Raw genomic sequence first — 25,349 nt, forward strand, 5'->3', positions numbered from 1 at the left:
AGCAAAAACATAATAACAATAATGTATTCCATTAAATGCTATGAAAATAATGACATACTCATGGGTATTTAAAATGAATATTCTGGCAATTCTAATTCAATATCCTGCTTTCTGTATAAATCTGGCATATCTGAATTAATGACCTGAACCTTTTAAGCAAGTGAGATAAGGCTCCACTTTAAAATCATCACCTTCCTTGTCACGTGTGTGTATAGGCAAACTACTTTCCATGGGCCAAACTAAAAGAAGATAATGTCAGTGCTGCTATGCTTCTAAATTAACATGAAATTAACCAAGCAAGAACAATGACAGTTAGAAATGGAACAGGCATTTTTCAATCATCTGAATGTGTATTGCCATCAACAGCAGAATGAAAAAGTCTTCAATTTTAATAATATTTAAAAGGTTCTCAAATTACTGTACCACAGTAAGTCATATGTACATATGATTTACATTACTGCACAATTTATGTAAGTAGGCTACAAATGCTAAAGTAACAGATCAGGCAAGACTTTATAGAACATGTCTTCAAAACATGAGATTGAATTGCCCTAATAATTTCACACAATTTGCTTTGGTAAATTAAACAATGCCTTTTCCCACTTCTCTTTTTTTTTAGACTAGTCTTTTGCTCTCAAAATTATTATAAAACTGGATGGATCATAGATGTCAATAATTATAATTTATAGTAAAGTCCTGATATTTGAGACTGCTCCAGCAGTAAACATGCTCATCTTCTCCCAAACAGGCAGATGTCAAAGCATACTAATTTTACCATAGCACTTTATTTTTTATTTTCATCAAATCTAGAATGATGTTTTAAAACAAAGGCGACTGGCTTATTTTTGTTTTAAATTTTAAATTCTGTATTGTTCGTTTAGCAATTGACTGGTATTTATTTGAAACCATAATTCTTAAACAACATGGCAGGAATATGATACAGGGGGACTGAAGCCTTGTATATTCCTCCTGCCAGTTACTGGGAAGAGGAAACAAGAGAGAGAAAGGGAGGAAGGGGATACCTAAACTTCATGCTGGTTTCTATTTCATCCTGTGAATATAACCTTAAATGAATGTTATTATTGCTCATGTGACTACAGTCAGTATTTCTTAAACAATTCAGACACCGGAACAAAAAGATGTCAAACTGAAAGACCCTATTATGAATTTAAAGTACAAAGTATATTGTAAAAATCCTATGCTAAGGGACTGATGGGTTTCACAATAATTAATTTATACACATACAAACATACACATATGGATTTTTCTTTTTCTCCTTTTTTGTACACTATTTTTTTCTTTGTTGTTGTTGTTGTTAGGGTTGAGTTAGGGTTAGGGTTTGCTTTATTTTGCTTGTTTTGTTTTACTGTTTTGTATTTTATTTTCTATGCTAAAACAATAAATTAAAAAAAGAAAGAAAAGAAACCCCATTCTATTTAGGGGTACTGATTTGTGGCCTATTAAGAACCAGGCCATGCAAACAGAGGGCAAGAGAGCAAAGTTTTATCTATGCATGTGCGGGATCTAGGTTCAGATGAAACCACTCTCTCTCTCCCGGCACTGTCAGTGAAAGACATTTTTTTCTTCTGAAACTGGTCCCTGGTGTCAGAAAGGTTGGGGACCGCTGATTGAGAGAACTTTTCAATCATTTCTTTTAACAAAAAATACCTACCCATTTACCTAACAATACCTACTTGTTTAGTTATTCCAGATTGGATAAAGTCACTTTTGTGTCTCAGAAACAGTCTTTATTTTCCGTTGCTCTCATGTATTTTTCCCCCCTTTCTTTCAGTCATGTCTGATTCTTAAAAACTGCCTGAATAAGTTTTTGCAGCTTTCTTGGCAAGGTTTTTCAAAAGTGCTTTACCATTTCCGCTTTCTCGGGGCTGAGAGAAAGTAACTACCCCATTGTCATAGTCAGCTGGTTTTATTCCTACTAGAATAGACTAGAATTCACTCTCTCCTGGTTTCATGCCTGATGCCTTAATCACGGAATCAAACTGGCTAGCAAAGAATGATGTTATTCCATTCATAATGTAATACTTAATTGGCTGCAATTACCAAGTGCCACAAATAAAAAGCAGCAAAGAATAAAATCACAATGAACAGAGAATATTATTATAATCAATCTAAATTCTAAAATGTAATTTTATACATCTCTTCTTCCTAGCAAGTCTTAAGAAACATTATCTGGCTACATTATTAAAATAATCTCTGTCCTACTGAAATAAATACTGGAGAATATATAATGTAGTTTTAATTTCCCATAATTGATATTTTGTCTGAAATCAGTTTTCAATACTTTTTTTCATGACACAAAACACTGAGTTACAGATTTATTTTCAAGTTTTGTATTCGGGTAACAAATAGTTTGATACAGATTGTGCTAGAAATTTGGAAATGATAAGTACTAATTTGTAATGTATCTTTAAAAGTTTTGGAGGGAATTTTGGGCGGGAACAAGCACGTTGCTGATTGGTTGAAGCCTCAGCCAGAACTGTATATAAAGAGGGGTTTTGCCGGATGTTTTTTGCTGGGTTCACTATAAACTAAAGAGCTGTTGTCACTCACTGGTCTCCTGCCTCTTTATTGCCCGAATCTAACATTGGCGACGAAGGTGGGATGTTGAGGCAGTGAGATCGGGAAAAGAGCTGAAGGAGCAAAAGAAGGCGCGAACCCAGCCAGTCTCAAGGGCGGATAGTTAGCGATGTCCAGCTACACGCCGCCAGCGCCATTCGACCCAGCCAAGGAGAAATGGGGGTCATACATGGCTCGTTTCGAGTGTTTCCTCGAAGCAAACGAACTACAAGGGGTTTCGGATAATAGGAAGCGAGCGTACTTCCTGAGCCACTGCGGTCCAGAGGTTTTCGATACCGCGGAGTCACTTTCAGAGCCAACGCCGGTACAGTCGGTACCGTGGCAAACACTACAAACGGCACTTCGAGCGCACTACGCACCGGTACCCTCAAAGTTCGTCCAACGGTTCGAGTTGAGGCAGAGGGTACAGCGTGAGGGCGAATCGATAAGTGTGTACATGGCGGCGTTGAGGAAAGCCGCGAACCACTGCGAGTACAGAGATTTGGAGGACTCCTTACTCGAACAACTCATTTGTGGGGTCAGGGACATCCGTTTGCAAAGGCGGCTGCTGTCTAAAAGCAACCTGACTTTGGCGATAGCCTTGGACGAGGCCAGGGCTCACGAGATGTCTACCAAAGCGGCAGAAACCTTGCAAAAGCCGAACGCACCAGGGGCCGGAGCGAAAACAACTCCGGTCCACAACGAGGAAGTCCAGGCCGAGTCGGAAGGTGAGGAAGAGGAAGAGGTTTTCCACACCGGGAGGCCAGAGAGAGGGGACCGGAGCGAATGCGTGAGTTGCGGGGGCCAACACCAACGACAACACTGCAAGTTTAAGGACGCGATGTGCCGGCGGTGCGAAAAGAAAGGTCACATAGCGCAGGCCTGTCGAGCCCCCCAACCTTCCCGCCAAAAATTCAAACCGACCAATCAGAGCGCGGGAACAGTGAAGCAGCCCGAGATTGGTCCATTCAAAAAGGGCGCGAAGTTAAACCAGACCACTGTGAGAGTGGGCCTCGCATCGACGCGACTAGAAAAAAAGATTTTTACTAAGACATACATTGAAGGGGTGCCGTGCCAAATGGAAGTGGACACCGGCTCATCAATCACAATTATGTCCTGGGACACCCTCGTGAGAGACTTGCCAGCCATCGCGAAGCGCCAGCTACAAACCCAGAAGCTGAGAGTGCAAGACTACCAAGGAAATCGAATCCCTGTTCGAGGGGTAACGTCAGTCCAAGTCAAGTATGGACAGTTCAAGAAAACCCTGCCAATCACCATAGTAGATGGAACTTTACCGAGTTTGCTAGGACTGGACTGGTTCCGAGCTTTGGGCATGGGAGTGACCGGGGTCTTCAGAAATGAAGTCGACCTCAAGGGTGAACTGCTGAAGGAGTTCGAGGACGTTTTCAAAGATTGCCTGGGCAAGTACGAGGGGACCCCTATTTCTTTCAATCTAGACCCACAAGTTGCCCCTATCAGGTTAAAGGCTAGGAGGGTTCCATTCGCCCTAAAGCCCAAGATTGACCGGGAATTGGACAAACTAGTAAGCCAGGGAATACTAGTGCCCGTTGACCATGCAAAATGGGAGACACCTATAGTTACCCCAGTCAAACCGGACGGATCGGTCCGGATTTGTGCTGACTACAAGGCAACGCTCAACAAAGCATTGCAGAAGAGTGCATACCCCGTCCCAGTAGTGCAACACTTGCTGCACTCGTTAGGACAAGGGCAGGTTTTCGCCAAACTCGATTTGGCTCAAGCCTATCAGCAGTTACCCGTAGATAGCAGCACAGCCGAGGCGCAGACAATTGTCACGCACCGAGGTGCTTTTAAATGCACTCGGCTCCAGTTCGGAGTTAGTGTGGCTCCGGGGTTATTTCAGAACATAATGGAGCGACTATTGCAGGGTCTACCCGGGGTGGTACTATATTTCGACGATGTATTGGTATCAGCCGAAAACTTAGAGGAACTGGGGGTACGACTAAGGAAGGTTTTGAGCATTTTCAGGTCTGCCGGGCTTAAAGTTAAGCTGAACAAATGCCAAATCGGGGTAGGGTCCGTAGAATTCCTGGGCTACCGAATAGACAGGGAAGGGATTCACCCCACTGAGAGCAAGGTACGGGCCATCAGGAAGGCCCCAGCTCCCAAGAATAAAACGGAGTTACAGGCATTCTTAGGTCTTGTCAACTTCTATGCGGTATTCTTAAAGAACAAGGCAACAATAGCCGAACCGCTACACAAATTACTAACAAAGAAAGCTGTTTGGTCCTGGGGGAAAGTGGAAGCTAAGGCATTTGAAGGGGTAAAAAACCTTTTGTCCAGTGATAGCCTCCTTATTCAATACAATGGTACGTTGCCACTAGTACTAGTCTGTGATGCATCTCCCTACGGGGTGGGGGTGTGCTCAGCCATAGGTTACCGAATGGAACAGAAGCCCCCATAGCGTATTATTCCCGAACAATGTCCTCGGCCGAAAGGAATTACAGCCAGCTGGATAGGGAGGCATTGGCTATAGTCTCAGGGGTAAAGAAATTTCATGAATACATATTCGGACGAGATTTCGAGATAGTAACGGACCATAGACCCCTACTGGGACTCTTAGCGGGCGACCGCCCAACACCCGTTGCACTTTCACCCAGGCTGACCCGATGGACTATCTTCCTGGCGGCATACTCTTACAAATTGCTCCACCGCCCTGGAAAAGAACTGGGGCATGCGGACGCTCTGAGTAGATGCCCGTTACCAGAGACTATCGAAGACCCAACCCTGGGGACACCCGTCCTGCTAATTGACTCTTTGGACTCTGGCCCAGTCACATCCAAGGAAGTGGCTAGGGCATCTTACAAGGACATTACCATAAGGACTGTAATCGGTTGGGTGCAAAGGGGATGGCCCGCTGCGCCGGGCGAGCGTTTCAAAGACTTTGCGAAAAAACGAGCGGAACTATCAGTTCAAGGGGGATGTCTGTTATGGGGGGATAGGGTGGTTATCCCGGAGAAATTATGAAAAAATGTATTGGAACTTTTGCATGTGGGCCACCCAGGGATCGTGAGGATGAAGGGTTTAGCGAGGAGTTATGTTTGGTGGCCCCTAATGGACAAGGAAATTAGCGACAGGGTAGGGAAATGCCAATCCTGCCAAGAGTCAAGGCCACTACCCCCTACGGCCCCAATTAGAGAATGGGAGAAACCCCAGGGGCCATGGTCTAGGATTCACATAGATTTTGCCGGGCCATTCCATGGGCAAACCTTTTTAATTGTAGTAGATGCCTACTCAAAATGGTTAGAAATCATTCTCATGAGAACCATGACGGCAGAGGTAGTCATCTCAGTCCTGAGGCACCTATTTGTAACCCATGGGTTGCCCGACACCCTAGTTTCCGACAACGGCCCGCAATTCACGGCAACCCAGTTTGAGGGGTACTTGGCGGAGGAGGGCATCAGACATGTCCTCTCGGCGCCTTTCCACCCGGCGACGAACGGACTTGCAGAACGTTTCGTTCGGAGCGCCAAAGAGGCGTTATCGAGGATAAGGCCAGGCGATTGGCAAACAAAAATCGATACCTTTTTAGCGGTCCAACATAGAACCCCCTGTGTGACAACTGGCCGCAGCCCGGCGGAACTATTGATGGGCAGGAAGCTCAGGTGCCCGTTAGACCGACTAAACCCAACCTACACCCCAGATGGGTACAAGGGGGCACATGGTAAAACTAGGGAAATGACAGTGGGTGACCCAGTGTGGGCACACAACTATAGCGAGGGTCCAACATGGTTAAAAGGAACAATTCTTGGAATAACCGGGCCGAAATCCTATGTAGTAGACATGGAGGATGGCCGGGTTTGGAGACGCCACATAGACCAAATAAGAAAACGAATATCAAGTAAAACAGAAACAAATCAGCCAGGCCCTGACTACCAAATGTTTGAATTCACAGCTGACTCAAACCCGGGGCGAACGGGGGACTTATCTGAGTCCGATGAAGTCCAGTGACGCCAACCGGTTCCTCCTGAAGACAGCAGGGACGACTCTGCCAATAATCCAGGGCCGGACGGCCCAGTGGAGGAGCTGGGAGGAACAAACAGTCCCTCCGACCAGCTCGACTCACTCCCAGAGAATGAATTGCGCAGGTCCGAAAGAGTTAGGAGACGCCCTGTCTACCTGCGTGACTACGTAGAGAAATAATATGCTAATTTTATGTAAATATGGGTACAATGCGTTCTGGGAGGGAAGGAGTGTAATGTATCTTTAAAAGTTTTGGAGGGAATTTTGGGCGGGAACAAGCACGTTGCTGATTGGTTGAAGCCTCAGCCAGAACTGTATATAAAGAGGGGTTTTGCCGGATGTTTTTTGCTGGGTTCACTATAAACTAAAGAGCTGTTGTCACTCACTGGTCTCCTGCCTCTTTATTGCCCGAATCTAACATAATTCATCTTGCATAAGGCCACCTAGCTAACCTTGGGCCAGTCAGTTTCTCTCAGCCCTAGGGAGGAGGAAGTAACAAACCACTTAGGAAAATTTTTGCCAAAAAAACTGCAGGGACTTTTCTAGGAAGTCTCCAGGAATCCGACATGACTGAATGGAAGGGGTGGGGGGGACACCAAATACTCTAGCAACCATTTGGAATAGAAATATTTTACAATTTCAGAGGAGTTCTCCGCTCTTCTGAAAACAACAAAATACCTTACACCACCAGACTTGAAATCCTGGGATTAGAAAACTTAGAACTCCACCGACTCCGACAAGACCTGTGTTTAACACACAGAATCATCTATTGCAATGTCCTTCCTGTTAAAGACTACTTCAGCTTCAATCGCAATAATACAAGAGCAAACAATAGATTCAATCTTAATGTTAACCGCTTCATTCTTGATTGCAGAAAATATGATTTTTGTAACAGAGTTAACGCTTGGAACACACTGCCTGACTCTGTGGTCTCTTCTCAAACTCCCAAAAGCTTTAACCAAAAACTGTCTATCATTGACCTCATCCCATTCCTAAGAGGACTATAAGGGGCGTGCATAAGAGCACAAAAGTGCCTACCGTTCCTGTCCTAATGTTTCCTTTCATTATATCAAATCAATACAATTATTATATACTTTTGCTCATATATATGCTTATATGATATTTTATTGAATTATGTTGATGCTTGTGTATACTATTGTGACAAATAAAAATTAAAAAAAAATAGTTTTTCAAATCTCTATAACCAGCTGGGAAACTTTCTACTGACTCTGGAATTTGCATAGGATAGGTCTTTTCTTGTAAGGATTTTATCCTTTTTGCTATTAACTCTCTGACTTAATCCTAAGAATTGTGACAAAGTAGTATATGCTTCTACAGTATATTTCTGGAGTCTTAGATACTGAAATTCTGCCTGAAGTTCACTAATGGCTTTTCTTTTCTTTATCCTCTAGCTATTGTCTCAGTATAAAAAAACAATTTATTATCATTATGCTTATTTGTCAAGGCCCCCCTTCCTCTTACTCCAAATAGCTGCATAAAGATATGAAACTACCGTATTTCTTAGGACTTTGGACTTTACATGATCCATGAAAACTCACAAAATAATAAATGTGTTGGTTGGTTGCCAGAGGCACTTTGGTGGTGGGCTTTTCTTCAGAAAAAGATCTTAGGAAGAAGAAATAAATGTCTCTAATAGAAAGAACTGTATGTATTAAGTTTGGTTTTTCTGCATGTCCCATTTTCACCATCTTCGCTTCACCCTGCTTTCATAAAGATGAAAACAGAAGTCTACACCAAAACCTGTTCAGATTTTTGTGCGCTTTCTATAAAATTTTCCTAGTACAGATTTCTCTCCCCCCCCCAAAATAATTGCAGTATAGGATTTAGAAAAGCACAAATCCTGAAGAATAACTGTTCCAGGAGAAATAGTTATCAAAGTTGGAACTAGAAGAAATTTTCTTTCACCACTACTAATTAATAATGAAGGGATGTGGTGGGTTATTCAAAGACCTTTATCAGTAGTATAAGCAGCTCTACCTAAACCCAAACTGTAAGGTTTCATGTTTGAATTATTTAGCTCTTTGTGTAACACATAAAGCTGGAACTTTCTCTTTGGGCAGGGTGTCTTTTATGACTCACTAATCCCATCAGTCATTCTGGCATCTTTTATTGGACTTGTTTTTTACAGCCAGGGGTTTGGTTAGAGTGGCACTGTCCATGGAGACAGAGGCAGAGCAGAACTATCAAGTTATATTAGCACTCCATCAACATAATGGCAATTGCTGACTACAGGAACAGACTTATTTGAGGTTAATCAAGAGTAGGCTTTGTAATTCTTCATTGCCACTGCTTGAAATAATGGAAGGAATCACATCATTTCTTACTGTATGTAAGCAGTCGCAGAATGAACAGTATAATAAAATGTGCATCATCTTGTGACTTACAGCCATTTTCTCACAAGAGAAGTTTTTTTTTATCCGGCAGCAGCAAATAAGAAATCAAAAGGAATTATATTTCTTTTACCATGAGTCTGAAACCACGTAAAGTCACAATAAGATTGGCAGTTATCCAGATTTAAACCAACACACCTAGGGTAGTGAGAAGAATGAATTGTTTGGTGTTTTAATTCTTGCCATTATCTAGGGTATTTTAGTATTGCAGGATTTGAATCTGATATAAATCCTTTTTTTAAAAAATCAACATGTCTTCATTAGGTAAGATCATGCCTAGAGAATGATCAAATAAGAGATTGCGTAAGTTAACCCACATCTGGATATTGGGGTGAAATTGGATGCCTCTTGAAAAAGCACCTTTAGGACAACCATGACTTAGATGACTGAGAATCTCCATAGACATAATTAACTAGGGAAGAGTGAATTCCAAAAGACTACCAACAAGTCTAACTCAAAAGGGTCCAGGGAATCTTTTCTGCTGACCAAACTGGGATGACACTTTTTTTATCTTTTTCTTCCTTTCTTTATGGTCCCTTACAAATTCCCACCATTTTTTTCAGGCTTTGACAGCTTCTCTGATGCCATAAAACAGGTAGTGTTTTGCTTGGAGTGGGAGGAAGGGTAGACAAAAACAATTTATTTCACTTTCCAAAAGTAGGAGTGGAATAGAACAGTAGATCCAATACTCACTGATTTCTTGTTTATAGCAATGCAACGAAAATAAAAAATGTAGCCATTATCTTCCTTAGGTTTTCACAGTCAGCTATCTAACTCTATGTACAGCAGCGGTTCTCAACCTGTGGATTGCGACCCCGTTGGGGGTCAAATGACGATTTGCCAGTGGTCGCCTAAGACCATCAGAAATATGGGAAGTATACTTGCGAGTCGAAGAATCGCGCTCCAATGGTTGACTCCACAAGCCAGCTACAGGCTCTTCAAATCGCTAGCCAAATTCGGCTTCAGGCGCGATGAATTAAAAAAGAGATAAATCTTTGCTCTGAAGTCTCCCTCTCAAGCCAGTTGCAATCACTCCCAATCGCTAGCCTAATCTGGCTTCAGGCGCGATAAACTTAATAGGGGAGGAGTCTCCGCTTTAATGCCTCCGTCCTCAAGGCAATCACAAGCAGTTCAGATTGCTAGCCAATATGGCTTCAGGTGTGATAAATTCAAAACAAAAATAATTTTACAATTGGGGTCACCACATCATGGGGAATTGTGTTAAAGGGGTCACAGCACTATAAGGGTTGAGAACCACTGATGTACAAGAAACTAGGATAGGTATCAAAATCATTGCACCACAAAAAAGGCAGATAATAAATTCCTTTTTAAAATTTAGTAAATATCAATTTAGCCCTACTAAATCTGTCCTGTAACACAGAATACTGTTGTAGAACAGGCAACAACTGCATAATGCACATAGTTAATATAGGGGTTTTTCCCAATTCATTTTATTTCAACAATTTATTAAAGTATTTAAACCATTTGGTAAGATTACCCATCTTCCAAAAGTGACTCTAGGACATATACATGGGTTAAAAGCACAACCATAATTTAATTAGCACCATGTTTGTGTAGCTATCATCTTGCATGAACTCAAATGATCAGAATAATCCAGTTCTACTCACATTTTTTTGCATCTTTTATAACATTTTTTTTTCCTTGAGAGTGTTTACCTCACAAATACCTTAGAGCTCTATGGTTAAAAAAAAAAGGTGCAAGAAAGGACTTTCATGATCACAGATGTCCCAACAGGTGAAGACCAACTTTATGGGGCTTCATTAGCTTTGGTGTTCCAGCACCAAAATCATAAGCCACTCCTGCAATGCCTAACTTTTATTGGTAAATCTGAATGGCATCACTTATATATTATCAGTCTTCTTCTGTCCTTAAAGTAAAATCACCATCATCATCAATGAAGGAAAACAGTGAGATAAAATAGGTTATGCCCCATCTTAAAATTAGTGAAGTATCTATCCTGGGTTACATAATTGTGATTTTGCAGAGACTAGATGGAGATCTTTTATAAACTGCTATTTGAGAATCCATTTCCTGGAGCACTCAATATCCAAAACTGGAACCTGTTAAAATAAATCATGGAAATCGTTTAAATATAGAATACCATCACCACCAGCAACCCATCAATTCTTAACAGAAAAGCATTATGTAAATTAACTGGTCTGTTCTTTGAACTTCAGGCTTCCTGGATCATGTTTAAGTAGAACCCCATTACTATTTATCATGTACCCGTAGTGGGAACTGTTTTCAATACAGGTAAGATTACCTGTTTCACAAAAATAACTGTTTTCCCCCCTGAACTTTCTTAATTAAAACAGCTTAATTTAAAAATAATAAAAATAACCTTTAAATTGCTACTTTTCCTTTATGGACTTAGAAATCCTTGTAAAGAGATCACTAGAGGTCTACCATTTATTGCATTATACTGAAATACTCAGTGTTGTCTTTTAAAAATTGTTAGCTACAGAGTTGTATACTGAATAGAATATAATTAAGGAAAACTATCAGAAAATTACTGTGGAAGTCCGTGGAATGAGAGAACTGTGAAATCCAATTCAGCTCCATAGACTTCATGTGCCTCTGTGATTTACCAGAGAGCTCCAAGAAGCTTTAACAACACTGCCAAAGTTATGGAACTAAATGGTTCCACAACTACTGCAGCACTGTGACCTGATGACATTCCTTCTGCCTAGAAAGCCTTTCTCTATAAGATCTTTGAAAAGATGATTCTGCTGATCTTATGTTTGGTCCTACAGCTTTTGAATTTGCTCTAATCTTCTTTTGCCACAATCTGCTTTCTTTTCATGGATGGCTTTGTGTCTAAGATGACGGGGCGGTGGTGGTGCAAAATGGTGCTCTTAGCTGGCATCTTGTGTGATCTGGGATAAATTCTCATCTATAGATGAGACACTATATTCTGTAGTGTTTAAAAGGCCTTAGGATCTGTAAGCTGCAAAACAAAACATTACTATCTAGTGATTTTTGGTTTACACTATAAGCTTCCAACTTTACTAATTTGTGTCTCCAAAGGAGGAACAGCACAATTTAAAACTTTATAGAACCTTTGACTTTATCTGTAACATACAATAATATTATATCTTCAATAACCATCATTTTACAAACCCTGCAATTAGTAAACACAATAGCTAAGTTTTATTCTTAAAAAAAAATTAACAGAATAACTGTTAGGCCAACAGGATCTTCTCTATACAGTTTTTAATTTTATCCTTTTAATTTCAGGAATGTAGGATTATCAGGTTAAAGACAAGAAAATTTAACTACAGCAAAGTAATTCTGTTGTATGATTCCAACAATATTCTTAAATGAGGCTATAGTCAAACACAAATATTGATCTTTAATCCTGAATACTGAAGCAGTCCAGTGCTCTGATGGAATTAAATGATATATTTAATCTCTCCAACCACCTCCAGAATTGTTTAATATAATTTATATTAACTTCTGATAACATAAAAAGATAAAATCTTTTTTGAATTAAGTTCAGCCCCTGGACACTTTATAAACTCATTCATGTAGCCGTGTTGCAAATAAGACAAAGGAGATTATTATGTTACATTTGTATTATGAATGAAATGGGCGATTATTTGTTAGAGCATGGCTTACTGACATTCATTGCATACATTATTTCTAACCCAAGCAAATTCATTATTTTTTAAAAAAATATTTTGATAAGAACTGACAACAAATATTGTTTTAAAAAATATTTTGATAAATATTTGATAATATCTGGCAAACAGCTTCAAGTTTTTGTTATGCAACTTTAATGCCAAATTAATGAAAACCTTCTAAATTCATTCTGTAGAGTGTATCTCAGGGTCTGTATAGCTTTTTTTCCATAGCATGTAGCAACCTTTAATGAATGGCACCTGATCAATAATGCAGACCCCGACATATGAGAATAAATACAAAGGCCTTCCATATTAGTTCTGACTGTGGAAAATGTCAGAAGCATTTATCATGAATCTAGATTGATGCCCCGCAGCTGCTATCCACAAAGACTTTAAATCTAACTTTGTGGAATCCTGCAAATGAGTTCTTGTGTCTTTCATAATTAGCTTTTTTTTTCAGGACTGAAACACAAAATAAGATTGGATGGAGAGTGCATGTGATGGCAATTATCAAAGCTTTGTTAAAAAGAAGTTAGCCATCATGGCACCTTGCTTTTTAAAAAAAAACTTGGGCAGTTATTTTGATTTCCAGGTGTGCTTTAAAATAATTGCCTTTTGTAACGCTATGTAGCCTAGCAGCATGAGCTGAATCAGTTTGCAAACTTCATTTATACTGGTAATTCAAAACCACAGATTAACAACTCAATTGAGCAAACGATTGTAAGCCAAAGAAATAGCAAACTTTTTGTTTGTTTTAATGCCCAGGCATACAACTGAAAGGTCCTCCTGTACCCTGGAAACCTACATTAAACGCTTTTTAAAAGCAAACAGAAGGACAGAAGCCAATTCTTCTTTTTTTTTTACACAAACTGGCTATTAAGTCTCAATAGAAAGTAAAAAAGAAAAAAAGTTTAAGACAGCATGGAACATTTTAATCCCTGACATATAAATGTGCTGAGGCACTGATGGTAGTGGGGAATTTGTTTCTAGTTCTGTTGTAGAAAGAGATTGTAAAATACGCTGTGAAAAGACTCTGGAGTCTAGACCATTTTTGGATTTAATAGTTTTGAACCAGATGGCTGAATTTTTTGCTCACAAATTATTTCTCTATCTTGACCGTCTTTATTCATAGTGGTTGAGCTCTGCATTTCCCATCCATATGCATCCATTTCAGTGGATGATCACTTAACCATTTTTAAAAGTATGTATGCAATACTATTTCTAACAACAAAATGGTATGAAACAAGAGTCTTGTAACGTTCTGAAATTTCAGTATTCTGTATACTTAGCTCTTCAATAATTCTTTTTGCACAAAAGAGTAATAAAATTTTCAATTGAGTCTTCCTTTAATCTACTTAGAAAATCATACAGTTGAAAAGGATTATATCGCTCATAAAGTCCAGATCCTTGCTCAGTGCAGTAATCAAAATAAAAGCATCCCCACTAGATGGGTATCCATCCTCTGCCTGAGAACAGTTAATGAAAACAGTTAGTGAAAACAGATCATGCCAGACAAATCTTATTGCATTCTTTGACAAGGTGACAAAATTAGTGGACCAGAGGAATGTTGTGAATATAATTTACTTGGAATTCAGCAAGGCATTTGACAAAGTAGACCACAATCTACTACTTGATAAGATAGAAAAATGTGAGTTAGACAACATCACCACCAGATGGATTCATAACTGGCTGACCAACCGTACTCAATGAGTAGTCTTCAATGGAACTGCATCTATATGGAGGGAAGTATGCAGTGGGATATCCTAAGGCTCCATTTTAGGCCCAGTACTCTTCAACATCTTCATCAATGATTTGGATGAGGGGATATATGGGGAATTATTTTTGCAGACGACACCAAGCTGTCATGAATAGCCAACACTCCAGAAGATAGGCTTAAGATTCAGAAGGATCTTGACAGACTCGAACATTGGGCACTATCTAACAAAATGAAATTCAACAGTGAAAAAAGTAAGGTTCTACATTTAGGCAAGAAAAACCAAATGCACAGGTACAGTAGAGATGGTACCTCGCTCAATAGTAGTAACTGTGACAGAGATCTTGGAATCCTAATGGACAATCACTTAAATATGAGCCAGCAGTGTGCAGCAGCTGCCAAAAAAGCCAACACAGTTCTAGGCTGCATTAACAGAGGGATAGAATCAAGATCACGTGAAGTGTTAATATCACTTTATAATGACTTGGTAAGGCCATGCTTGGAATACTGCATTCAGTTTTGGTCTCTACGATGTAAAAAACATGTTGAAACTCTAGAAAAGAGTGCAGAGAAGAGCAACAAAAATGATTAGAGGATTGGAGGCTAAAACATATAAAGAACAGTTGCTGGAATTGCGTATTTCTAGTTTAATGAAAAGAAGGACTAGAGGTGACATGATAGCAGTGTTCTGATATCTCAGGGGTTGCCATAAAGAAGAGGGAGTCAAGCTATTCTCCAAAGCACCTAAGGGCAGAACAAGTAGCAATGGGTGGAAATTAATCAAGGAGAGAAGCAATCTAGGACTAAGAAAAAATTTCCTGACAGAACAATTAACCAGTGGAACAACTTGCCTCCAAAAGTTGTGAATTTTCTAACACTGGAAGTTTTTAAGAAGAGATTGGGCAACCATTTGTCTGAAATGGTATAGCGTTTACTGTCTGAGCAGGGGGTTGGACTAGAAGACCTCCAAGTCCCTTCCAACTCTGTTATTCTATTCTAAAGGGAACCCACAATTTTCTGTTCTTACTGCTAGGAAGTATTCAAATAGAATATAGCTGCTTGTAACTTCTACCTGCATTTTGGAACAAATGAAAGCACGCCGTGACCATCATGATTATATGTGTGGTGTCCATCCCTTCTTATCTAGGTGCTGGAGAGGATATGTTCTAGTCCGTTTCCTTTTTAGTTTTTTTATTTTGTATATTTGTATGATTTATCTCTATGGGTCCATTGATGGATGATTTGTCTGAATGACACATTTTTGGATTTCGCTTGGTCTAGTATGCTTACCATTTCTTAGCTGAGTATGTCCATGTGTTGTGAGACTAAGAAGTTTTCACCACATCTTCTGACTGCTAGTTGGGGATCATGGATGTGCTCTGCTAGTCTTCTGCCTGTCTGTCTTACATAGCGGCTGTTACATTTCTTAGATTGTAGGTAGATGAGGTAGATGACTTATGTTTTTTTCTTCTTGAACTTCTGATCTTTTGGTTTACTAGGATGTTTTGGGGGGCTTTAGTTGGTTTGTGTGCTATGGTGATGTTGTATAGTTGTAATAGGTTACATTACAACAATCAAGCAGAAAACAATACCCTAATTAAGGAATTACCAAGGAGAAAACCCCCACTCTCACCAACACTGGCAGGGCAAGCTATTGTATATATACAAGAAGCAAACCCCACACATGTTCATGAAGCTTCTTTTACCCTTTTTCTTGTTCATCTAATTATTTCTTATTGGCTAATATTGCATCCAGAATAGCTGACTATCTTTTACCCTCCTAACCCTGAAGAAGTAACATCCTACTCTTCACTTTACAAATATTAAGGGGGAAAAAACCTCTCAGGCTTACAGGTTGGAAGGTATGAAACCAAAGTAAAATCTATGATGGATATGATGAAAAAAAAAATCAGGTTTAATTCTAAAGAGTTCTCTGCAGATAATTTTTAAATTAAATTTAATTAGTGGACCAGATCCCTGGGGGTGGGGGGAGGCAAAATAGGTAGGATGGAAATAGCAACAGCAGCATGGACAACAAGCAACAGATACTTTCTGCTACTTCTCTCTCTAGGGAACTCAACATAGCTGATCTGCTCTCTATTAGGCCTGGCATGATGAAAGATATCTATAAGTTACTTCTCCATTCAGTAGCCACATTGTTAACCTATAAGTGGAAGGAGGGCAGGAGAAACTCCTAAAATAAAGAAAATAGCCTTCATCTGATAAAAATTTAAAAAGTGCTTATCTCTTTCATAATATAGTAATTCTAAACTATAAATCATTTCTTTTATAAGCTACAGTAATATTCCAGAAATGCTCTGGTATATAATTCCAATTTTATAATAGTAGGGAGTTTTTGGTATCATTCATTGGCATGTACGGTAAAGCAAACGTACTTAATAATCCTCTTAAATAATGCATATCCACAGGCAAACCATCTTCTGAAATTTATGGGTAATTGCAACCGACCAGACGAATCTAGCCAAGGGGAAAAAAAGTGTGATTTATGTAAAAGCAATTTCCCATTATAAAAAACTTGGAATCTTTCCTAGTAGTTCATCTGGGATTTAGATTTCTTTTTAATTTACATCTGATACATGAAATCTCAAAGCAGTTGATCTAAAATGTAAATTGCAGGATTTGTTCAATGGCTACCACAACTTCAACATTAGATATATCATGGGTCATATGATCAACATGGCCTTTTCTTCACTAGCACATGTACTGTAATTACAAGTGATCCTATTGTACAAAGTGCACATACACAACAGGATTTCTCAGTCTGATAAGTCATTCCATTGTTTAATATAAGCCATCTCCTCTGAGCAAAGACATCAAGCTACTCCTTTCAGACTGTTGAAGTAAAACTTCCATTAGGTCTGGCTAATTAGGGGACGCGGTGGCTCAGAGACTAGGACATTGAGCTTGTCGATCGAAAGGTCGGCAGCTCAGCGGTTCGAATCCCTAGTGCTGCCATGTAATGGGGTGAGCTCCCATTACTTGTCCCAGCTTCTGACAACCTAGCAGTTTCGAAAGCATGTAAAAATGCAAGTAGAAAAAATAGGGACCACCTTGGTGGGAAGGTAACAGCGTTCCGTGCACCTTTGGCGTTGAGTCATGCCGGCCACATGACCATGGAGACATCTTCGGATAGCGCTCTTCAAAGGCTCTTCAGCTTTGAAACAGAGATGAGCACCGCCCCCAAGAGTTGGCAACGACTAGCACGTATGTGCGAGGGGAACCTTTACTTTTACCTTTAGGTCTGGCTAGCAACACCAATCACCTACAGATCTGATATTTACAATCCTTAATCTTGGCAGGACATGCAGTTTCCTGTACCTTTCAGGGTGAATGGTAATATTATGTAGGGATAAGATATGGTTCAGACCCAAATTCAGTGTCCCAGAAAACAGACCAATTCATCACAGATTGGTTTTGAGATTCTGACTTAATCTGAAGTCCAAATCTGTATCTCAATTCCAAAAGCAAATCTTCCAATGACTATCAGTGAAACCAACAAAATTACTATAACTTGCTTGACATAATTGGATGAAATACGAAGAAAGGGAATGAGGATGAACACTAATAGCAAAATTTCAAATATACATCCATGGGTCCTTCATCTCCCTGGCAACTTTCATTTTTTTTTATAACAAAACACTGCCGATAAGTTTTGCATACCTAGGTAGAGATAGAAAAACCAACCATGTCACATTTCAATTTAAATTAACAAATTCAGATGATGCTGTTCTAGAGAAGCATTTACATTTTGAAAAAATATGTCCAAAAAAAAAGGGAGAGGTTCTATATTTGGGGGGGGGGATGGATTGGAGTGGAGGAGGCAGAGTAGCAACGGAATGCGCACAATATAAACTTGGCTCCAGATAAGAAACCTAGTTGGAGAGGGGAAAATCTGATAGTGTGACCATTCTCTTCCATACTGCAGGGTGGAAAATTACATATGCTGTACTTAAATTGTAGAACAACGATTTCATCAAAATGATGAAACAACGCTGCAACAGCATAACACAAGCTTTGCCCCTTTCATGTATATGTGCAACATCATGACACATGCACAAAAGGAGAAGAATTTGCATCCTGAAAGTGTGTCATTTATTTTTTTTGCCCTATGCTATACCCATGGAGGCCTCTGAATGTTCATCATAAATGTATCTCTGAGCTTTAAGAAAAGGATCATTTGAGAAGAATGGTTTCAATGAAAACAAAAAGAAAAACTAAATGAAAAAAGAGTTTACACTTTTTGTATTTTCTATTCATTTGGTGAAAGAAAGGAAACAGGGTAATGATTACTAATATATATTGATAATATTGATAATGAAAATAATCAGACTCAAAAGGACCTGAGATTCCAGCATTAACTAAACATATGTTACATTCTCCTAGCACCTATAAGCTTTCCATACAACGCACCAAGAACTAATAACTTATCTTCATTTCATTTCTAATAAGATGTATCCTTTTTCAAAAGCATCATGAGTGGAAAGCTTCTTTGATACAACTTTCTGTAGGTAGGAATTACATGAAATGAATGACAAAGCCATGCTGTCATTTTTGGTGACAGAGATTTACTGCACTTCCCAACTCTTCTAGACTCTAATTTTCTGTATCAGATTTTTTTTTTGTATGATGCATGTTCTCTTGCCTCTATCTAGGACATGGGTGTCAAACGTGCCATGTCACATTGACGTCATGTGAGGTTTCATGACATTTTCCCCACTCATGGAGATGGGGTGACCTGCAGGCTGCCCCTGATCTAGGACAACAGCAAAAATGCATTACAAATTATTATATAATTTACGATTGTCAGTTACCTCAGCATTTTTGAAGAGCAAATTATGTAGAGTTATGGATACAAGTAACAACCAAGCTAACCTCTTTAGTAGAGAACCACGATGTACTTTTCCTTATAACTGTTAGTCAATTTAATACAGATTCCATTTACAAAAGGTTCTTTTCTTGTCCTCGTGATATTTGATATTTGACATTGGAATGATATGATTTGATTTTCTAGCATTCATAAAAGCGCCGTAATTCTAGCTCATTCAGAGCAAAAGAAATGCAACAAACTGTTAAAGCCTTGGGTAGTTGGTGCTATTCCTACCCCATTCACCGGTTGAAGTTCCTTAAATACAAACAGTATATATGCTCGGTATGTGTGTTTGTATGTGTATTCAGCTTGAAATATAAGCCCTTTGCAGCAACACTCTGGCATTTGTTAACTATGAAATAGTAAAAACACTGTCAATGTGAATCAAGTCTTCAAGGGCAACAAAGAAAGAGTAATCATTCCCATCTGAAAGCACAGACCTTTTAATACGAATTTTTTTAAAGACAGAGAACTATAAAGACAAACTGTTTACTGAATGCTTCTAGCATAACATGAGTTTTGCCGCAAGCTGACAAGTAAATGTATCCAGTTAATTCCTCTGCTATAATTTTTTTTAAAAAAAATACAAAACTCTATTTCATTTTGTGTACTTTTCTGTTTTATTAATGGAACTATACGAAATCTGTTCCATTCAAACTGCTAATCTAATCATACCGACTGTTATGGATTAGATTAACCATAGTATATTTTAATGATGTAGGATAGGAATGTATGTGTCTGAGAGCACAAGAGAGCACACATCAGGGCATGTTAAAGGGGGGTTCCATGCCAAAAAAATGGACTGCACGGTCAAATTCTTTCTTTGAACAAAGTACAAAGAATTTGCCTGTCAAATTTTCACTGAAATATCCTCTCAATAATATATGTAGACTTAAGTCACATTAAATTCCACCTAAGAGGTGCCCGAAAAACATAGGGTTCTGCAGGCATACTGGCTATAAGGAAAGACATTTATTATCTGTCCTTTTGCAGACAGTAATATGCAGATAGTGGTAACCCATTTCTATTTTTACACTTTATATATTAGGAGATTCAAAAGGAAAAAGAATACATTGCATAATAATGATCATGAGGCTGCATATATTACATGTAGTAATAACAGTACAGTGTAAATGACCTTAAGACAATCTATTAATCTGAGGATCCAGGATATCTTTAAGAACAGTTCTTGTTCCTTCCAATTTCTCAAATATGACAGAATATGCCGGTGACATGAAGTTAAAACTATGAAGTTTTAATACATTCTTCCTCCTAAGGGATATAAAATTAGGGTTTATGATGAATGCAATCCTTAGTTAACTTGGGAGATAAGCTATTCATTAATAGTATTTGGACTTCTGTTGGTTTTTTTTTAACTGAGCTTCAATTTACTGGTATTGAGATGTAGTATTATGCACAATTCTGAATTTATTTTTTGTGAATGTTTAACAGTAAAAAGAATAAAGACAGCCTTGTAGGCCCTACAAATATAATTTTTAAGGATCAAATATGAATCCCCTAGAATCATCTTCTGGAATTGACCATTGACCAACTCAGCCTTTCTAGAAGTATGTAATAATGGAGGATAATGAAAAACAGGAACTCTCTTCACACAAGGCCAACAGAAAAAAGTGATCCTTTCCCCCAGTCTTTTGAATTCAAACCAGGGGTAAAATTCAGCAGGTCCTAACAAGTTCTGGAGAACTGGTAGCAGAAATTTTGAATAGTTCAGAGAACCAGCAATGCCACCTCTGACTGGCCCCAGAGTGGGGTGAGAATGGAGATTTTGCAGTATTCTTCCCCTGCCACGCCCACAAAGCCATGCCCACAAAGCCACGCTTTGGGGGGAAAAATTTGAATTTCACCCGATTCGAATATAGGTGCTAACATGATCCAAGAAGACTGGGTTAATCAGTTGGACATATTTTTTTCTCTTTCTTTCCAAAGAATTTTAAAAAAAATGAGAGCATGATTGTGAAATTACGAAACTAAAGAAACTATAGGGAGATACCTCAATATGTTTCTGCCTCTTTTTTACTCTCTATGCAGCTCTAAGCAATGAAATATAAATTATGTGGAGATTTCTCCAGGATTTCACTCTAAATTACTGACATTAAAAAAGTATAGTTAACTTTTAGATACGTAGTCATTGTGACATAAGGATTGTTCATCACAAGTTAGGTGAACCTTAAAATAACTTAAACCAAATCTTGAATTTAAAGGGATTTTAAAAATTCATCCAAAAATGTCTTAGGGTGCCTATCAATCACTAACTTAAATATGTTACCACAGCATATTTCTTTAATTCAATTTTTGTTCAGTTCAGTATTATGAAACATGATTCTTCAAATCCTAAAATGCCCACATTCAACTTATTTTGCTACTACCCTTTTTCTACTTAGCATGGTATTGGACAAAGGAAGGGTTGTATCTTTTATTAGCAATCATCAGCTTAATAAAGACAATATTGATTTTTTAAGGAAGATATATTTTACCTCTTCTACTCTGAATGAATAACTTGTTGAACATTATGTTGATACAAGGCTGGGAAGTGTAATATATCATAAGGGACCAGTTTATAAACAGCAGCATGTACAGTATTGCTTTTATTATTATTTTGAAGACAATCCATCATTCAATATAATAATTTATTTAAGAAATAGATGGATCATCCATATATGTTATAATTACAAATATAATATGTTAGAATTACAAACAAAATTAATAAAATTCATTTTAGTGAATAGAAATGGAAACTTTGTTGGGAAATGTATTTCAAATATTTTTTAACATATAAGGTAAAAAGAAAAACTTTGGTGAAAGAAACAGAGTAGACATATTGAAAAGAGAACTGTGAAAAGTGAAGTGAAAAAAGATACAAGTCTGCTGCACAAGAAAATCACCCATATACTATTAAAGGAAAGCCCTGAATTAGATGTGAAAAACACTGTTGCTTGTAAATCAATGGGAAAAAATCTAACAAAAGGGTAATTCAGCAAAATTATTCCTGAAATTCCTGCAACATGGTACATTTTTGTAATTGAAAATTATCTACATTACCTATGAAAGTGTACTGTGCACAGAGACCATCACCGATATGATTAAATCTTAATTTATAAGACATATTTGGTACAATATGACATGCTTCTGATCATTCTTTATGTACTTTTGCTGATGGGGCAAAGATATGTGCAAATTACTATTAGTAATTTGCCACTAATACACCAACCATCCTTTTGAGTGCGGAAATTTAGAGAAGAACATCAAGGGCTACCATACCTTTCTCTCATGACACAGCAGATGGATAAGATGGCATAGTGTGACATCAATGTTAATGCAGTTGTCAGAAATGTACAAGGTATCAACATTCTGTTCTACTATTGTAAGTACATCTAGATTTTAATGTATTTACTATCAGACAAGAGAATGAAATAACTGGTTGAAAAGTTAAAGAAGCACCAGTTAACTTTAACTAGTTAAATTTTCTATAACTTAACTTTTAATTTTGTAAATATTATTGTAATAGTTATATTGTATAATGATCTGAAAAAGTGACATGATCATAATTAGAAACCATCTTTGCAGCATTTTATTTACTTATTTGGTAAATTTATATACAGGTAGTCTGCGTCTTACAAGCATTTGTAAGTTCAAAGTTACAATAGTGCTGAAAAAGTGACATAATCATTTTTCACACTTGTGACATATTTGTACAGTTAGAGATACTAACAGGAAAGCCAATTTGCTACCGGAGAAAAAGAAACATAAGTAAGCTGGGATCCAGATTTCAAGGAGAATGGAAACCCTTTTGCAGTTATGTTTACAGAAGCTTTCTGAACAGACACATGATCCTTGATTGACAACTGTATATATTTATAAGACAGGGCGCAATGGCTCAGTAGTTAAAGACGCTGATCTTTTCAGCTGGAAATCTGACATCCTAGGTTCGAGACTTGAGCGCCTCGCGAGGGGGTGAGCTTCCATTAGCTCCTGCCCACCTAGCAGTTTGAAAGCACGCAACTGTGAATAGATAAATAGGTACCACTTTGGTGGGAGGATATCAGTGTAACAGCCTTGGTGCATAATCATGGTGGCCACATGACCACGAAAATGTCTTCAGACAACGTTGGTTCCCTCAGATGGGAAATGGAAATGAGTACCACCCACTAGAGGCGGACATGTCTAGAAAGGAGAAACCTTTCCCTTTCCCTTAGAAGAATTGTTTTAGTGGGAAGTAGTAACAAAAAGAACATTTAGAATTACGGATATGTCAGAATAAAATAATTTTTAGAGCATCTCTTTGATTCTGTGAGCATGTTTTTCTACATTCCAAACTCAGGACAGGACAAAGGAGAAACTCAAGCACGTATGTCATAAAAAATCTGTCTTTTAGACTAGAGATATACATATACATTTTGAGAAAAATTTCTTATTTGAGTATGCATTTTTCATATATAATCTAAGACATGCAAAAGTGCACTACCAATAGCAGCACCCATCAAATGTTTTCCCTGAATTCCAGATAACATAAACAGAGTTAGTACCCTGTTTTCCCCAAAATAAGACATCCCCTGATAATAAGCCCAATCGGGCTTTTGAGCGCATGGCAATAAGGCCAAGCGCTTATTTCAGGGTTCAAAAAAATAAGACAGGGTCTTATTTTTGGGGAAACATGTTATCTATAACACTTCTCTGATCAAAAACTAAACTGGAAAGAAGATAAAGGACACTACAAGATAACAATCTATTGCAGAACTACAATTCTTTTAGATAGGCCATTACATTATTTCTTATTTTTAAAATAATTTTCCTGATTTAATGCTTATATTTACTGTTTTTAAGAAGTACTGGTTTTGTTTAAACTGATTAATTCAAGATTATTTATATTTTTCACTTGTAAAATATCCTGGGCTCCTCTTATTCTTACTTAACCTCCATTGGTTAATTAGCCTAAGTCAGCAACTTGTACCAGTTAACTGCTATAAAACAAAAACAATAAAAACAAATACATATACACAAAGGAATACAAACTGTTGAGGACTTGGTGCATATACATAATTTTATACTGAAACAGAATTTCTGGTCTTACACTGCAATGTGTAAAAGTCTTAATCATAATTTGCTGGTCAAGGCCCAGACTTAAGCCATAAACCATGGTTAGCAAACCACATACCATGGCTCAGTGGAGGGTTTCTACCGGTTTAGGTGAACCAGTAGTGTCGGCGGCGGGAGGCTCTGCCCACCAACCCAGATATCATCATGGATGCTCTGCGCATGTGCAAAAGGGCCACACGTGAGCAAAGCAAGCGTGCAAGCGCACCCTCCTGATTCCGAACCAGTAGTGAAGGTAAGTGGAACCCACTACTGCCATGGCTCAGTGCAAAGTGTGAACACAGCCAATTATTCCTTCTAAGAAAACAACATACACACACATGGAGACACTGCTATGACTACAATCCATTCCTTCAAACTTGAATTGTATCATGACTTGTGGTTTTAATACAATTCAGAATGATGCATTTGTATATTATCTCAAAGGCAAAGGAAACATTTGTGGCAATCTAAACCCTCTGCTTCCACAACATGTTAATTACTACATTCTTGTAGTCATATTAAATTGTTCTACTTACAATTATATGAATTTGTGGAGAAAATTTCTAAGAATCTCTAGCAATTCAATAGTAGATACATTCAAATTAAATTAATTCTTTCAGTTTTTAATAGCACTCTATTGCTACAAAACAAAGACTTCTTTGAAGCAATATTCTCTCATTCATTTCTAATTCATTAAAAAAATCAACGATCTCTAGGTAGATTACAAAGTTACTAAAACATTAAAAGGATGCAGCGAAGTGTCCTCTTGTCAGAAACTTAATGTCACGTGACAAGGATTTGGACAATTTTAAATTTGCAAGTACAGTAACAAAAAAAGAGAAAAAAAACTTTGATTATGGCTTCCCTTGGTACCATATCATTTTTTAAGCCAGCCCCAATGGTAAAATGCAATCTATTTCCATCAATTTGATTTTGATTATGTGCTATCAAGTCGATGTTGACTCTAGAATAGAATAGAATAGAATAGAATAGAATAGAATAGAATAGAATAGAATAGA

General features: G+C 38.1%; 1 protein-coding gene across 4 annotated transcripts in view; it reads right to left on the bottom strand.

Annotated features, from left to right (window-relative positions):
* KIF26B (kinesin family member 26B) overlaps positions 1-25,349 on the bottom strand; it is a 361,542-nt gene that overhangs the window by 102,266 nt on the left and 233,927 nt on the right. The window lies entirely within an intron of this gene.

Source organism: Ahaetulla prasina, chromosome 1, assembly GCF_028640845.1.
Source record: "Ahaetulla prasina isolate Xishuangbanna chromosome 1, ASM2864084v1, whole genome shotgun sequence".
NCBI classification, from domain to species: Eukaryota; Metazoa; Chordata; class Lepidosauria; order Squamata; family Colubridae; genus Ahaetulla; species Ahaetulla prasina.